This window comes from Schistosoma haematobium, chromosome ZW (assembly GCF_000699445.3).
Source record: "Schistosoma haematobium chromosome ZW, whole genome shotgun sequence".
NCBI lineage: Eukaryota > Metazoa > Platyhelminthes > Trematoda > Strigeidida > Schistosomatidae > Schistosoma > Schistosoma haematobium.
This window is the reverse complement of record NC_067195.1, coordinates 63,830,577-63,848,979: the sequence shown is the minus strand read 5'-3', so window position 1 is coordinate 63,848,979 and position 18,403 is coordinate 63,830,577.

Sequence of the window (18,403 nt, the reverse complement as noted above, 5' to 3'; positions counted from 1 at the left end):
TACGTTCGGATAAATTTTTTAGATGGATTTTATTTTCTGAGTGTTCAAAAAAGTGGATAGTAATATGATTTTAAATTTTATCATTTATAATCCAAGTATCTCCCGAAAATTTAAATGATTAAGGATAAAATTCAACAATCGCAGATGGTTTGATCACTAAAAGCAATCGGTTAAGAATCAATCATTACAAATGTCTTACACAATACATTGATTTTTCATGAGGTTTCGTATTTAGTAAGTAATTAGTGTGGAAGTTACAGTTACTAGTTTTGTAGTGAACTATTAACTAGATATATTAAACTAATTGATTGTTCTTGCAATATTAAATAGTGCTTTCGTAAAATATGAAAACAATAGATTAAATACTTTATTTGCAAATTTTCCTTCAGTTGTCCTTCACATGCTTCATGATTCTGTTAGTTTTGTTTTTACTACAATTTTTCTCTGTTTTCCTTCCTATTCCTTTCAATTCAGTCTTTTCAATCTTCTTATGGCAGGCACTCCACTTCCAATTACTACGTCATACTACTACTTATATCTGTCAGCATGTAACCTCTGCCAAAGAAGTCCTATTCACTGCTTTCTCGTGGGGGGAGGTGTTGTTTACGAAATGGACAACAAGAAAAGAGAAAGTCCGGCGCTTTAACCGGGTCAGTGGACATGAAGAGTCCACCTAGGGAAGTAGGAAAACTCTGATTCCAAACCAATGGTACACATGGGCTCCAGTACCCTGAGGGAACAAATGGCGTATGAAACAATCGTTGGTCACTATGGGACTACATCTCCTTACATTGCTCCACTGCCTTGTGAATTAGACCTTTAGGTCAAAGGCTCCGAGTGTGGCCCTTAAGGAAGCCACCTGCTTCGGTTTGGGCACCTGGGCAGTATCACATCCCTCGCACAAATCAAATGAGACTCGTGTTGCGCATATTTAACTGGTGCCCCCTTGTGCCAGTATTCACGTGTTCAGATAAATAAATAAAGAATGTCAAACTAAGTGGCATACACCACAGTTTCACCTAAATAACTTTACTAGTAGGTATGCTTTCGGTAAATGTGTTTTGCAAGGAAATCTCAAAATCGAATTAAGCTACAGTAAATTTTGTAACAGTCAATTTAATTTACTCATATGTAGAATGTGTTTAACGGTTAACCACTAAGTTAACTTAGACTATTATATTTAGATTTGAAACTGAACTTAACCGACACTTCCGAATTTACTGCGTAAGTAAAGTGTGCCTTATAACAAAAAATATACACTCACATGTTTCTTTCAATTTCTGTCATATTCCCATATAATTTAATTCGGGACTCCTCACAGGCATTTACTTTTAACCCTACTGGAAATTAAACCCAAGACACACGGTGCCACGTCAGCTTTGTTATTTTTAGACTACTGATTTGTATTATAATAGTCCACATTTTCAACCTCAATAATTTGCTTCATAGTTTGATAATGAACAAATATTGTTGATAATGACTGTCTTACTTCTGATAGTTGGTGAATGAGAAAATGAATCTAATCTCCACCATCTCAAAATGAATCTAAAGATTGAATTAGTCTCTGTAAAAATCCAAATAAAAAATTGGTAAGCTCAGTAGTGGCGATACTAGTTATAGTTTTAAATTTCTACTGATTAATTTCAACCATATCGATAATGAGACTAATATCATCGACTACGATGCATTATTTTATTATGACTATGGTATAACATTTAAACTCTCAGATTCCTGTTGAGGATGTTCGATTCCCAGAACTCACTTGGTACATGCTTTATTTTTGTAATCCTTTAAAAAAATTGAATTTCTTGTTTTTGCGCCAAGAGCACCCATTTTCACCTTCATCTCGTATTTCTCACTTAGGAAGACCTCAAATACTATTGGTTTGTTGTCTCTTTTAGTATGTTATTTTGTAACGTTTCCCAAGGACATTGTTAAGCTGTATATATACGCTTTAGTTGTGCTTATTGTTGTTGTTCGTGCTTCTAGCTATTTATGGGATATATTTCCCTATTTGAACTTGGATTTCACTTTCTAGTTAGCGGGGTTGAGACGTATTGAAACAGTTAGCTGATTTGATCATTGTGTTACTGGATTTTCGTTAAATTCACAGATTAAGTAAACTCTTAATCTCTTCAAACATAATAATTTCAAGTTAGTACTCACATTTATACTTATATTAACTTTTCAAAATATTCTAATTTTGTCTTTAAACAGATCAACTCAGTAATAAGTGTCAATTTAAAAGAAAAAGTTACTCGTTCGATCTCCTTTATATTTAAGGATTAAATTGAAAACGAACATTTAATATATATATGGAGAGAGAGGGGGGAGAAAGAGAGGGGTGACTGAGTTCACTGTCATGATTACTATTTATTTTTTTTTTTTAAAAATATTTTTTGTTTGTATTCTATTACATAATGATTTCTATCTAACTTGATAGTAATTTGTAAATAATTTATTATATAATTCGTTTAGATACTAATAAAATATTAATATAAATAATAAATAATCGGATACTTGAATAAAAGTTAAATTACACATTAGATTATAATGATAATTAATTTTGAAGTAGTAGTTAGTTATTCCGTTTGATAATTCATAAGACAAAATAAAAACAAACAAACTATAATCATAGAAAAGAAAAGAAAAGAAAAACATCAAAATCACTAAGTAATTATTTTTATATTTTAATAATAATCAATAAACAAAACAAAACATGAATTTGTTCTTTGTACTTTTATACAAACACTACTATTCGGCGGCCTGCTTGAATATCTGGGCTACCTGTTTCTGCCATCTGATTATTTCAACAAGTTATCTGTTTTCATTTGTTTTAATTTATAATTATGTCCATTAATCGCATAACCTATCCAGGCGCTTTTATGAAAAGCCTACGACCTTTCGCTGCACAAGTTACGAAAAAGTACTATAAAAGGGATCGTGGTGGTTGGCAATATGCGTTAAAGAGAATGAACATTAATCGTATGTCAATTCCCGAGCTACTAAATTCTAACTGCCGATCACTAATCAACAAAGCGGACTATCTGCAATTACTACTTGGTCAAAATACGTATCGTAATTGTGGTGTCATCACAATTCAAGAATCTTGGTTGAATGATTTACAGGATGACTGCCTTGTATCACTACGTGATTTTAAAATTTATCGTCAGGATCAATCGAACAATAAAAAGAGGTGTGGTGGCGGTGTAGCTACGTTTGTAAACATAAACTGGTGTCGATCTTTGTTTGTATGTTTTAAGTTTTCAAATGACTTTATCGACTGTCTAACTCTAACTCTAACAAATAAATTATATTATTATTATTATTATTATTAATATAATTTATTTGTTAAAGATTTCCAATGAAAGAATAATACAAGTAATGGAGTTTATTTAAAGGAATGTTCTTTTTGAGTAAGAGTATATTATATAAAAATGATTTTTCATTTAATTATTTCATTATTATTGTGATTTAATGACAACGGTAGTTGACGTAGATACTAGAAAAAAACAAACAAACAAGCAATCAAATTAACAACTAACTTATTCACATGTATTCAATTGAGAAGAATAAAAAAAAGTATAACAAGGAAAAGCAAGTATATGAAATATTAAGCTAATTATTTATTGTTTGTTATATAATGGTAATATTATGCTGTTTTCTTTCATTGGTTGTATTGGTAAAATGAATTATTGATGATATAATAATAATAATAAGTGAAATTTGTTTTATTTCTAATTTGGCTATTAATCAATATGAAAGAACAATTTAGTTCTACTTTGCCTATAGAAACAAATCTTTATTTATTATACAAATTACCGGGGTGTTTTTTAAAAACGTTTTTGGTTAATATTTCAAGTTGGAAGCAATTGGTTCTATGTAGAAAGTCAATTGCATATTTCGATAGTTGAAATCACGAGTCAATTCAAGCTAGACCATTGTGAAAAACCTGGAAGCATTGAATGGCTGTTTCGTCTTAGTATGGAACTCTCTAGCAGTTCACATCTAAGATCCCGACTTCCGCGAGATTTGAATTCAGGACCTATCAATCTCGTGCGTGAGCGCTTAACCATTAGACTACTGAGCCGGCATCCAATGGTGTTAATGTATAACTTCAACCAATCCACGAAATTGAGCAATACATTCACCATTGTCTTCAATTAGCCGATATCTCACAACAGACCGGGTTGAACTCCACTGGTTACGGCTTCTCACTAGAACTCCAGGAAATGCCTCTTGAAGTCACTCACTAGTGAGCAGATTTCAACCAATGAAAATGCGAAAATCTTCACAAAACCCCTTCTGATAATTGTATATTTATTCATTTTTTTTAGGTAATAGTAGTGGTCAGTATGAAATTAATTCTTTTTTTTCACTTATCATTAATTAACATAATCACATCAATTTTGTTAGGTCTATATCATGATTAACAGAAAATCTCCGATATCAGAGATTTATGTTTCTTCTATGAATTATTTGGATGGTTTTCCTGCAAAATGTTAGACATCAATTTTCCTTAAGTAGATAATCTTGACTTTTAATAAGCTAGTGTTGGGTGTTGAAAAAAAGTTATCAGAAAACATTTAAGTTTATGTTACATACTTCTTAGCATTTATAACCAAAAGGTGTTTAGAAACGTTAATAAACTCATACCTAATTGAAATTTCTTATAAATAAACGAAATACATCTTAGCTAAAGGTACAATAATGTCAAGGTATTTTAATTAACAATCCTATTACAAGTTGGTTGACAGAACCAGCGAATGTATTTGGAGAGACTGTTTAGCTTATTACTTATTGTCGTCTTTCTCAGTCATCAGTTCATACATTTATTCTGTAAATAAACAGAAATCGAAAAATAATTTCATTGATTTAAAACTATCCTAGATACCATAGTTCGGAACCATAAAATTTGATCCTAACAAACATCCTTCTATTTTGATTGAAATTATGAATCGATTGGTACTAAACCACCAATGAGAACTTGAAAGCACCGGAGAGCCATTTTGTTTTAGTATGAGTCTCCGTAGCAGTCTACACCCACCATTTCGCATGCGGAACTCAATCAAAGGACATTCGGTCTCGCGGGTAAACGCTTTGCCTTTAGACTACTGAGCTCGCCGGCTAGGTTAAGTTATGAAATACGTGAATGTCATCGATTTAATATAGAACGCATGTCATAAGAGTTTAATAACCATGGCTTGAAGACAGTTTATTTGTGACAATAGCCACAGTGCATTATAAACATATACAATTTTCAGGTTGGTCGTAATCCATCTGTTAAAAAGCATTTCACTCATCGCAAAGAGTAGATATTCTGATCTCGATGATAATTATTAACACCAATTTCGTTAACGGAAAAGTCAAAATTCAAAAAGTATCCTGCATAGTTTATCATGGCTTACCAAAAATTTGAATTTTGATGGCAGCCTGAGATAATTATTATCTTTGTATATTGTTCATATTAGGTTAAAACTAATTCGCAAATATCATAGCAATCTACAAACCATTACGATTGCTTTATGCTGGTGCTTTCATATTTTGAGTAATTACATATTCAGAAAAAAAACAAAATCATGTTTACCCATTTACATTGAACGGATATTAAAATGAACTAAATGAAAACAGATGATGTACGTGACTAGCCAGAAAGAATTTTCTAACTTCATTAGTTTATGTTACATAATCTAAACACCTCAACAACAACAAAATCGAAATGGATATTTAATTTAATTCTTTTATTATTAGGTCGACAGGAAATTAAGCTAATTAGGCGATCTATCATTTCAAGAATCCATCCATCCATCCATACATACATACACATTTATATCTAAAACATAATTTTTATTTCATAATTAAGAAAAACTGAAATTGCTTTGTCCAATCATTTGTGTGGTGTGATTCGTTTGGTTTTTGTCTTACTAACCGACAGGTTCATTAGTGTTAACACTTTGATACTTTACCACTTGTTGTGATATCAGAGACCTACTTTTTTTCTTTCAAAAAAGACAATATGAGAACAAACTGTATACTTTACTTAAGAGGTTTTAAAAAATGGTTCCCCTTCGTTTTTATTTTTGTATAGTAACTGAAAAAAATCAATTATTTTGATAATACATTTCCCTATATTAGCTTTATTATTAACCTAATTTTAGAATGGATATTAAATGCTTAGCTAATATCTGTAAAATTTGCACTGTTTTATAAACGGAGGTATATATTTATTCGTAAACTATTGGATATAAATTGTAGTCGTCCACATTCATTTGCTTTATGGCTGTCAGATTCGAACCATAAATGTAAGAAATATGCTATTTATATACATTAAGAAATGTAACATTTTACGTTTGTGCATGATATTATCTAGTATTAGATGGTGTCAAATGGTGGAACTGTTGCACAAAATATAACAATATTACTTTTATTTAATTGAGTTGCTAGCAACTCAAAAAAGCATTGAGCTAGAAAAATATATTGGTACAGAATAGAAATATTGATTTCAGCAAAAATGAATTTGAGTAAAATTATATTTATAAAGATCTTAACTTCAAAATAAGTAAAAAAAATTAACGTAACAAATAAACGATAGATTATAATCAGTGACAAGTTTTGTGGATATTATAGTAATTTAATAGTTGAATTTATGAGTTAATCGATGTTAGACCACCATGTAAAACCTGGAAGCACTGGACGGTTTTCCATGGTGGTCTAACATCGATTAACTCATAAATTCAACTATTAAATTACTATAAGATCGACAAAAGCCCTTTCTGACTAGAATTATAATATGACGGTCTCTAAGAGGTTTTTCCTGGAGTTCTAATATAAAGCCGTGGTCAATGGAGTTCAACCGGGTCTGTTATGAGATAGTAACTCGCTGAAGACAATGGTGGACGTATCACTCGATTTCGTGGACTGGTTGAAGTTATACATTAACACTATTGGATGCCGGCCAGTTTAGTGGTCTAGAGGTTAAGCGTTCGCGCGTGAGACCGATAGATTTTGGGTTATTATCTTATGAAACGGGATAGTGGATGCGCGCGACTGAGAAGTCTCATACTAGGATGGAACGGCAATACAGTGCTTTCAGGTTTCCTATGATGGTCTAGCTTCAATTGACTCATGAATTCAACTACTAAATTACAGATTAGTTAGAAAATAATATCTTTAACTGAAGTAAAAATAGTTTTTTTATGGAGAATTTTGATGTATAAATATTAACTTAAGGATACATGGAATGAAATAATAAGTTAACACTTTTATGGAGATTCAATATCCCCAGTAGTGTGATCATTTTAAATATACTTCATACACAGAATTCTCAATTTACATAAATTAAATGTGATTATTTTCACTTTCTACTGAGTCAGTTGCTTAACGAACGTAGATTTTGTTTTGTTACTATCTATCTTGAATTAAAATCATTATTACTAAATATACGAGTATAAGAGGAATTAAGGTAAAGTAGCTAACAATTTATGACATTGTTATATCCCGATAAGAATAATGAATGGTAACTTTTGGGATCCATTTATGGACCAATGCTATGAGTATATTTTTATCGTATAATTGTTAAATAACTAAACTATACATATTCATATTCCTCTTATTATAAACTTTATTTTGACCTATGAACCATTATTATATGTTTTACCATTCTTGAATTATTCACTGTCTATTAGTACTGCCTCACACATTCACAGCCACATTTGGCCATATTTTGTACAAATGTTATTTTCTATTTTATGGTACGTTGTGGTCTGTTTGATTGGTATATAACCTCAGTATGTTTGAAATATAAGGATTCATATTGCAGAGGCTGAGATTGGTGTTGTGGACTTAACTGGCTGGGTTAGGCGGGAAACGAGACCAATCAGGACTCTCGACTGATCGCACGTGTTTTATGCGTCACGGGTTCGATCGATAAGTCGCTGCTCTCTAATTGGTGGTATCGTTACATTATACATTCGCATGGCACACAGGTCACAAGTTATAACAAACATATACGGTTTGATCCGTCTCTCAGTTATGTAATCACTCGGTAAAGAGACCAATCAGGACTGTAGGCTGCTCGCACGTGTTTTATGCGTCACGGGTTCGATCAATAATTCGATGCTCTCTGATTGGCGGTATCGTTGCGTTATACAATAAAGAGGGCACACAAGTTCACAAGTTATAACAGACATAATCTAACCTGAACGATCAAACGGAACTGCTTTGATTTATCGAAATCCTATTCATCTTATAAGCTATGAATGAACTATTTACTAACTCTTTTATTCATCTAGCAACAACGTAATCATATATTGTTTAGTGTTAAAGTGGAAAGTCTTGATTTATTATTCATCCATTTATCTGATTATGACAAAGTTTATCTATAAAATCTTGCAAAATTATGACTTTTTCTTACAGACTATAAATTAACCATGAGCAAGGCGTTTCTAAATTTAAAAAAAATAACAGAGTGTACTTTTGTAAAGAATGAAATGATTGTAAATGGTATAAACAAATAAGCTTCGGCTAAAAACATGATTGGTATCATTATTTTTACTCTTAAGAATTATCAAGAATATTACGTAAGAATTAAGTAGATCACATGTTATTCATTTATTATTGTTGACGAAAATGTTAAAAAGCTACCCAATTCATTCTGGAAGTTTCTACATTTCTGAAGCAAATTAAAAACACTGAAAAAGAATTTAGTTTATGTCATTTAATAATTTATGGATAATAGGAAACAGTTGATCAAGGTTTGTGTAAAAAAATATTATTTGATTTCATGGTTTGTATATAAAAATCTCATTTCTCACTATGAATAAACAGCCAACTTTGTATTGAGAAACAGTTTAATGGTTTGAGTAAGTAAAAAGATCGTTCTATGAGATCATGTGTGCGCACTCCTGAATAGTCCCGTACTGGGACGAAACGGTCGTACAATCCTTGTTCTAGATTATGTTATTTGAAATACACTTGATACAAATGTGTAGATACTTTTTTCCATTCAGTAAATGTACATATAAGAATTTGACTGTGTATGTGTAAAAATGAATTTAAATAAATCCTAATTAGTGTCAACTTTATAAAAAATTTTAAAGATGCAATCCTACTTGTACAACTCAAAGAGAGTGGAAAGTTGTCTACAAATTAAATAACAGTCACATCTTTAATAGTGTGAACTAAGTTCATTTGTATGTTTGATTTCATGTATTTATGGTACTCATCAAAACTAATTTAAAAAACCTTTATAGATGCTATTTTCATATATGTGAATCATATCTATCATCCAAAATAATATTGATCACCCCTTCAAATTGTATGTAGGTCGGGTAAACATTAGTTGATATGATAAATTTTGAGTTAATGTTTTTATTCATTTAGTAGTAGATCGAAATATCAAAACTAACTAGAACTTAACTTGTTTTAACTTCTAAGTTACATCATAACTAAATTGTTTGATTTCAACTTTTACAATCACAAACATGATTATATTATGAGTGATAGAAATACTATACTATTCTCATAAATAAAATCATCAGAAAGGTGATTACATTTGATTCGGTTATGATTATTTAATAGAAAGAATATCCAGTTATGAGAACCAATCTGGAATTAATTACTTAAGTACATTATATCTCATTTATCTATCAACTGTCAATTTTATATTTCATCTATATTAAAATATTAACGATTATAAAAAATGTTATATCCCGACGAGAATATTGAATGGTAACTCTTAGAATCCATTCATGGACAAATGCTATGCATATATTCTTGTTGTATAATTGTTAAGTAAATAAACTATGCATATTCACGTTCCTCCTATTATAAGCTTTATTTTGACGCATAGATTATTATTATGCGATTTACTGTTCTTGAGTTATGCCTAGTCTATTAATTACAGTCTCTCACATTCATAGCCACTGTTGTCTAGATCTTGTACAATGTGGTCTGTTTGGTTTGTATATAAATCCAGTATGTTTAAAATACATGATTCATATCGCGGAGGCTAAGATTCGTGTTTCGGACTTAGGCAGGAAGAAGTACCGATAATGACTCTAGATTGATCGTATGGGTTGTATTCGTCATTGGTCCGGTCGATAAATCACTATATCATTACATCATATATTGATAGGGGCACAAGGCCTCAAGATATAACAAAAAGCAATAATAATATTCAAACTACAAGAAAATTATTCCCTATAATGTAATCTAATAGAAAATGGATCTGCTAGAAAAAACTACTGTAAAGCATGAATACTACAGAAATAAATTATACTAAGTAAAAAAAACTATAACAGAATTGCAGATTGCTTAACATCAAAATAATTACCACATTGATAAAAGTTTTAAACCGTTTGATTTATTTCCCTTTTTATTTAATAATTTATCTAGTTAAGTATGATTTTAGTATGCATAGTTTATATAGTACATCTCGGTCCTACAGGAGGTCAGTCGCGGCACGGATAGATCAGTGGTAACGTCTCTGACTGTGAAGCTGGGTGACACGGGACCGAATCAGCCATGTAGCGCCAGTTCCCTCAAGATTACAGGTACACCTTGCTGACGAGTACCAAGTAGCACGAAACCCGGGCCCAGGGTATCCTGTCGACTACCTCCAACCACCATCTAACCTCGATATATAGTGCACGCAGTGTCGAGTCACGTAGACTGGTAGCCACATTGCAACATGGTCGATAGCATTCGATCTGCATTGAATAAGGACTTGACACACATGACATTGATCACCATCCAGTGATCAATCAATTGTGATTGTTCATATCCACTATGTGAGTGTTATTAGACAATTGTCGATAGAAGAGTTTTATTTTACATGATACGCAATCTGTCAATTGCTTTTTGTTCTTTCTTGCTACCGTATGATTTGTTATTCTGAGATCGTCAGATAAGTGTAAAGCATACAATACAGAAACACAGAAGATGCACATATAAAAATAAAGTGCAGTTAAGTCATTTCTTAATGTTTCTTATCATTCCTCTCACACACACACATACACAAGTAATTATGCGAATAGTTAAGCTTAACCAAGTAGGAAATTAAAATATAGACTAATCTCAGACAATTGAAATTGAAATATTAATTGTAGTCAAGCCTTACTATGTGAAGAGTAAAAAGTTACTTTTACGTAACTTAAATTTTTAATGAGTAGAATAATGTAATTTATGAAGTGCTTATGTATTGTGTCTTTGAGGCCGGCTAGTTATTACGTGATTCATACGCCGATTAAAATACGACTTGTACAATCTTAGCACTGTGCCAAACCAATGACGTTCAACCGGTATGAGCACCCTAGCGTCCTTATATGTCCTTTGTTCGTGTAGCCCGTCCAGCTTGAGTTACGAACGTCAATAACGGCTTCTACTATGCGAATCACTTATTTCAAAGATACTTGGTTTATATACCAGCCAAACAAACCTCATGACACCATAAAATAGGAAATAACATTCATACAAGATCAAGCCAAAAAGTGGCTATAAACGTGAGAGACTGTAATCAATAAAATGAACATAACTTAAAAACAGTAATCGTATAATAATAATAATCTATAGGTAGAAATGAAGCTTATTATAAGAGGAATATAGATATACACAGTCTAGTCACTAAACAGTTATACAAAAGGAATATATATAATACTAGCCCATTAATAGTTCTCAGAAGTTACTCGTAATTTAATCTTCGCTAAGATATAACATTAGGGGCCATTTACAGTAGTCGGTTTTTAGCAAACTGACATGACAGATAATTTTATTCAAAGGGAAACGTTCATTGATTAGATTAACTTCAACACACTCCGTATTTATTGTCATACGATGCTTATTGGACTGCAATTTACCTTACCAACATGGTAGAATTCTTGAATAATTTTGCAGCATATTACAGGAGAGTGTTTTGTATTCTATAACCATCAAAATGGGACAGGTAATCACATTGTGAAAAAGACATTGTAATTTATATAGTAGGATCGCCATGCAAGTCTTAGTTTTTTTTTGATGGATTGCATTGTTAATTATTAAGAACTTTGTGTATAGAACTAGCTAAAAATTATGTTCAACTAACAGTGATTATGATATGAAAATTTTTATATGTATATTACTTTTTATTTTATAGACAGAATTACTTTCTTGTTTACAGTGTAAACTTGTCAAACGAAATTAACATTGACAAGACATAAATGATTTACAGCCAGGGTTGTTGCTTTAGGTGATGCTATATTTATTTATTTATTTATTTTAACACATAGATATTGGTACAAGGAGGCACCAAATATATATGTGCCACACAAATCTCATTCGATATGTGTGAGGGCTGTGATACTGCCCGGGTGCACAAACCGAAGCAGGTGGTTTTCTTAGGGAGCCACACCCCGAGCCTTTGACCTGAAGACCTGATCCACAAGACAGTGGAGCATCGTAAGGAGATGCATTCTCATGGAAGCCGGTGATCAACGATTGGTTCATACGCCATTTGTTCCCACAGGATACTGGAGACCATGTGCACCATTGGTTTGGAATCCGGTTAAAGCGCCGGACATTCGCTTTTCGTTTTCTCATTTTCGTAAACAACACCCCCGCCACGAGAAGGCAGTGAGTAGGACTTCCCTGGCAGAGGCTATATACGCGTGGCCATGTGAGAACATTTCGAGAGGGAGAGCGGACTCTCCCCACTCTCGGCCGTACCAGGGCATTTGGGGGCAGATGCCATATACCTTTAAATTAAAGGATTGAGTACTGATTACTTATGTTATTGTTTAGAACAATAATAGGATTATATTAATTAAACACTCTTTTTAGAACAAAAGTACTCTAGGATTACCTAAGAAAAAGAAATCAATTAAGGTTAAGCACACTGAGTTATTTAGAACACTATTTTAAATCCATAGAATCAGTGGTTCTAACATACATTTATTGGTTTTACTACATTATCAAATAATTATCTACCTAGCAACATTGATTTCAGTATATGTCATATGAATTAATATGATCGTATTTATCAGATTATGCTAATTGAAAAGAAAATCAATGATTTTGTATACGATTTCAATATGTAATTGTACGTATGTCTGTAAAGTCAAATTATATTTTGTTTTCTTTCCTTCTTTATTTCTTTCTTTCAGTTTCGTTTTATTCATCATAAATCTAAAATGATTGTACTAAAGTTCCAATATTTTTTAAAGCAACAATTACATAACAAGGAAGAATGTATTTGTAAAATCTCAGCGAAAGAATTTGAAGTAAATCCAACGTTTCGCCTGGCAATCTGGTTCAAATACATTCTTCCTCTTTAATGTCTCACATTAACTCGGCGCCTAAATATTGTGAAACTATTCGTTCAAATTTAAACAATTACATAACATTCAAAAATAATTATTTTGAAGTTAAAAATAGAGAAAAACAATGTAACCTATTTTAAATAGTAGATGAATAGGTCCCTACTGTTTTTTTAAATATCAGGGTAATATAATATATCATACACACAAATTATGCTTAAAGTACATTCCTAAATCTTCAATAGATGTAAGAAAACTCGAGAACAAATCAATGATAGAATTACACTCGATAGAATCGGATCATACAATTGATTTCAATGGCACAATAATCCCTCGAAAAGGTTATAATTCTTACTAAGAGAAACTAACAGTCGAAGCCTTACATATATGGACAAATCCAAACAGTATTCATAAAAGAAATGGAATACAACTAGCTGTCCTATGGCAACTAATAATTAATAAGTAAACCTGAACTCTTTATTCCAGTTTATCTGTATCGTGTTATTTGATTAACAGAAATTACATTCAACGGTTCTAATTAGTTATCTTATCTGGATATGTTAAACAATTGACTGGGACATTAAAAGAACACAAACTTTCAATTACAAATACGTTCTTCCACGTTGAATTCATTCTTTTATCTTGTTTATTTATCTTCATTTAATGCATGCTGTGATATTTTGGATTCATATCATATATAAAAATTATATGTTTTCTTTATATTCACCGATCGAATACTGTGAAACTTTTCGATCAAATTTAGACGAAAGTTCTTATTTACACGCATAGCCCCTTTTATTATCTTAAAAACAGTAAGATTAGTACAGAATAATATGAATTCATTTTATTTCTCTAGGTTCTCACGAGTTGCTTACAACCTAATAATATTTTAAAATTAAATGTATTACAGGTATTGATATGCTTGGAGATCATCTTCGTATTTAATTGAATAGGTTAATCACGAGTCCATTGAAGCTAGACCAGCATGAAAAGCAAATGCTGGACGGTGGCTCAACTTTGTGGATTGTTTGAAATTAAACGCCATCGGATGGTTAAGCACTCGCGCGCGAGACCGATAGGTCCTGGGTTTAAATCTAGCGGGGCGAGATCGTGGATGCGCACTACTGAGGAGACCCACAATAAGACGACACGGCCATTCAGTACTTCCATGTTTTCCATGGTGATCCAGCTCCAATTGACTCATGAATTCAACTATTCAATTACTATACTGTCCACAAAATCCCTCTCTGATCTTCGTATTTATTAAATTCACCAGTATCTGTAATTACCGTTTTCAAAATAATATAATATCAACTTAAAAAGTTGCATGATGTAATAAAATAAAGTGAATAAATGTTTTTTCCGAAAAATGGAACATGGAAACAAAATATGAAAATCATAAATTTATTGAGAAATGAATTAGTAACTTAATTTAAATATACCAATAAATTTATAAAATAACTAATAAAGGAAAAAGATTTCTCTCTGACGATTTCTTTTTTAAAAAAAATTGTGCTACTTATATTAAAAAAAACATAGTTTTAAGAAAAAATGGATAGTGACTAGCAGTGGAAATCCAGGTTGCACGTTTCGTCTTATTTGGGATTCGTCAGCCGGATTCTAGGTTCTACTACTAGCCATTTTTATTTATAATGCTTGTGACTTGATACCATATCGAGGCAGTCCTCACAGGATGCACATATGACAATAACAGACTAGTTAACTGCAGTCCTAAATATCAATGGGAAGATTCAATTAACCAATACAAAATGAATTAAAACATATAATTTATTTCTTGATTCACGTAAAGAGACATATACATAAAGTTTTGTACATGAAATTGTCAAAAGTATCCTTTCACTTGATGAATTGATAGATTCATGGAGATTCAATACAGATTTAATGCTAAGATGACAGTAATTCCTATATATTTGAAAGTTTAAGATTTCATTAATCAACAGGTTATTATTATTAATATACACAAAATCAATATCTGATATTAACCAGATAAGCTTTTAGTGAAAACTTGTTTTAAATCGTATTTATCTTTGATAATTTGGATTATTCACCTGAACAGTCTCGGATCACACTACTAGATGAAGCTGCGGAACTGCTCAAATTGCAGTGGCTAATCTTATTTTCAATTTGATTTTTGTATATAGCTTCTTCTTTCCTTAAATTGATCAATGATAAATAATGAAGTTAATGTCAAACTTGACATATATATATATATATATATATATATATATATATATGTTAAAATTATAAATCAGAACTATATGCAGAATCTCAAAGATTCAGTTTCACTTTTATTCATTGAAGTATTGAACTTTATTGTAAAATCTTACCTCATTCTCATCCATGAAATCAATTCTAACCATATTCTATTTATTAAATTATTATATTGGTTACTGATACCTTAGAAAACTATTCTATAAAATTATTTATTCAAAGAATGTATACAAGTGATCTATTTATCTGTTAATAACCTGATTATATTAATTTTTATTATATGTAATCAAAGATTTAAATACATCACAGATCATATTATAGATAATGATAACTGTCATTTTATTTTGTACCACTAAAATATTGATTTTCATTTTGGTATCTCCTGGTTTCATGCAGAAAAAAAGTCAAATTAAGGTGCTTTTTTGTTACTATGACAAACTCCCGTTTAAAAACAAGAAAATCTTTCGCTTTCATTGACGTAATATCTTTAAATGAATCTTTTGTTTAATTAAAAAAATAAAGAATATATTCATAGGGTAAATTACATTTCGTAAGAAGGTAAAGGTTATGTTTAAAATCGGGTATAATTAATGTTATTTATAGAAGGGATTTATTATTTTAATTATCTGCTCTTCAATGTATACCACTATATTAATGAGGTGAATTATATAATTAAGTTAAAATTTATAGTTAACCAAGTATGACATAAGAAATTTGTTATTTATACTGTGAGTAATGTAAAAGCATAAAATGACAGTTTGACAGGAAATTTTATTATTAGACCTAATTAATATAATGGGTTTATATTTAGGGAATATATTGTTTCTCTTTTTCATGCTATATCTGTTTCTTTTTCTTTCATACCTTTTTATATGTTAAAGTGAAAAACACATAGTCAAGTTCTAGAAGATGTAGTTACTTACATCAATGATCATACAGATTATCATAAAAGAAATGGAGTTGGTAAAATATGGTAAACTGCTAATACGTTTTTCACTGTTAGTAAGTTCTGGATGTTTTCTTGTCAATTATTTGTTATTTGAAGGATCAATATATTAAACTTCTAAGATAAGTTAACATCATAGACGAATCTATAAAAATTGGCTATTCAAATATATAAAAAGATATTTTTCGGAAACGGTGGAGAATGAAAATATTGTACATAACATTTACAAACTTGGATTAAGCTTTAGTGCTTCGTCATCTCAAAGTAAAATCAGAAAAAGATAGGAAAATAAGAATTTATTAATTATCAGATATTTGAATAAATAAATTGTACTTATCTTTTTTTAGTTAATCTGTCTAAAGATAAATGTCGATGAGTACGATGGTATGACCCATTTCTCATTTGCTCAAAATTAAACAGCCACTTTTAGTTAGCACTACAAAATAGCAGGATATAAGTGCATATGACAGACTATTCGGGAACTCACTGATAAAAATCTGTGCTGAACTGTCAATAGTTCCCCAATTTATTTAAATGCTTTAAATTTTAAGTGTAACTGATTGTATTTAAGTGCTTTTTGAAATTACCTAAGGCATTTTAAGTGTTTGTAAGGCGAATTCAGGTTTAGACCATGTATAAAGATTCAGTGAATCATTGAAGACCATCCAAGACAATAGGTTATATATATATATATTTGATGATAGCACGCCCCATACATTGTTCGCTACTTAGTCATAAAAACTTTAAGCGTTGTTTCCCGACTTAGCAAGTTGGTAATATTATTTCAAGAATACAATGTCAACGTTGTGGGTTAAACTACCTATCTTTAGTCGCAGGTGCGCATTGATAAAAATATTCAAGCCAGAATAAAACACATTTAACGCTTTATGATCTTCAATCATTATCAAATTGATATCAAACACTGACAGTAGAGTTTTTATAGATGTTTATCAATCAAGTTATTGGTTTTCTCAGGGTGAGAAGAAATCACAGTGTTTATACTTAATTCACAGTCGCTTGGACGATTTTCATTTGCATGATAGCTTCTATGTGAATCAAATCTCATGTGGTAATTTTAATCTGGGTTCTCTGAAAAGTACAGATCTCACAATTTATGTTCGCTTGGAGGCTGTTCAGTCAATATTGCTGGTTTCTGATGAGTGCATAACATTTTACATGCGTGAGGTTTTTGTACAGCATCTCAGAATATCAAAAGAAATGCTCTGTGGCACATAGTTCAAGGTTTATTTTAACATACCACTTTGGCAATCATAACTGTCCTATCCATAGTTGTTAATTTATGCCTTTTTATTTATTACATTCAATTCAAATGTACCATTAAAAACTAGATTAATCGCACTACAGGAATGACAGTTTCATTGCATTATAATTGACAATCAAATACTAATAATTCATAGGTTTGAAATCGTTTGTCTGTCTAAACCAAACACATTAACAATCTCAGTATTTATTTTCCTGTATATGCTTTACATTCACAATTAAATAGTCTTTATTAAACAAAACTCATTCATGTTAATACCTTTCTGACTAAGGTTTTATTCTAATGATGTGATATCTTTATCAGTTGTTTTTCTATAAGTCATATTATTTCAATGTTTGTTTTCTATATATATACTGTATGTTAAACACAAAGGAGTCCCTTATTTATTCCATGTCAATGTTCAAAATCAAATCATAAATAAATGTTATTTGTTATGATCATAAAAATAACAACAACAACAAAATACATATTTTCTGATTGGTTAATTTCTATTTTATTTTTCTAAATAGTGATTGGTTGAAATCTAGGATTTTGATAAATAAAAAATATTTATTTGTTTATTTGATTGTTGTCATGTAAATATAAAATGAATAACATTGTTGTTATGATATATTCTTTGTTTTTATTAGAAGTAAGCGTTTGTTCTTTTTTTCT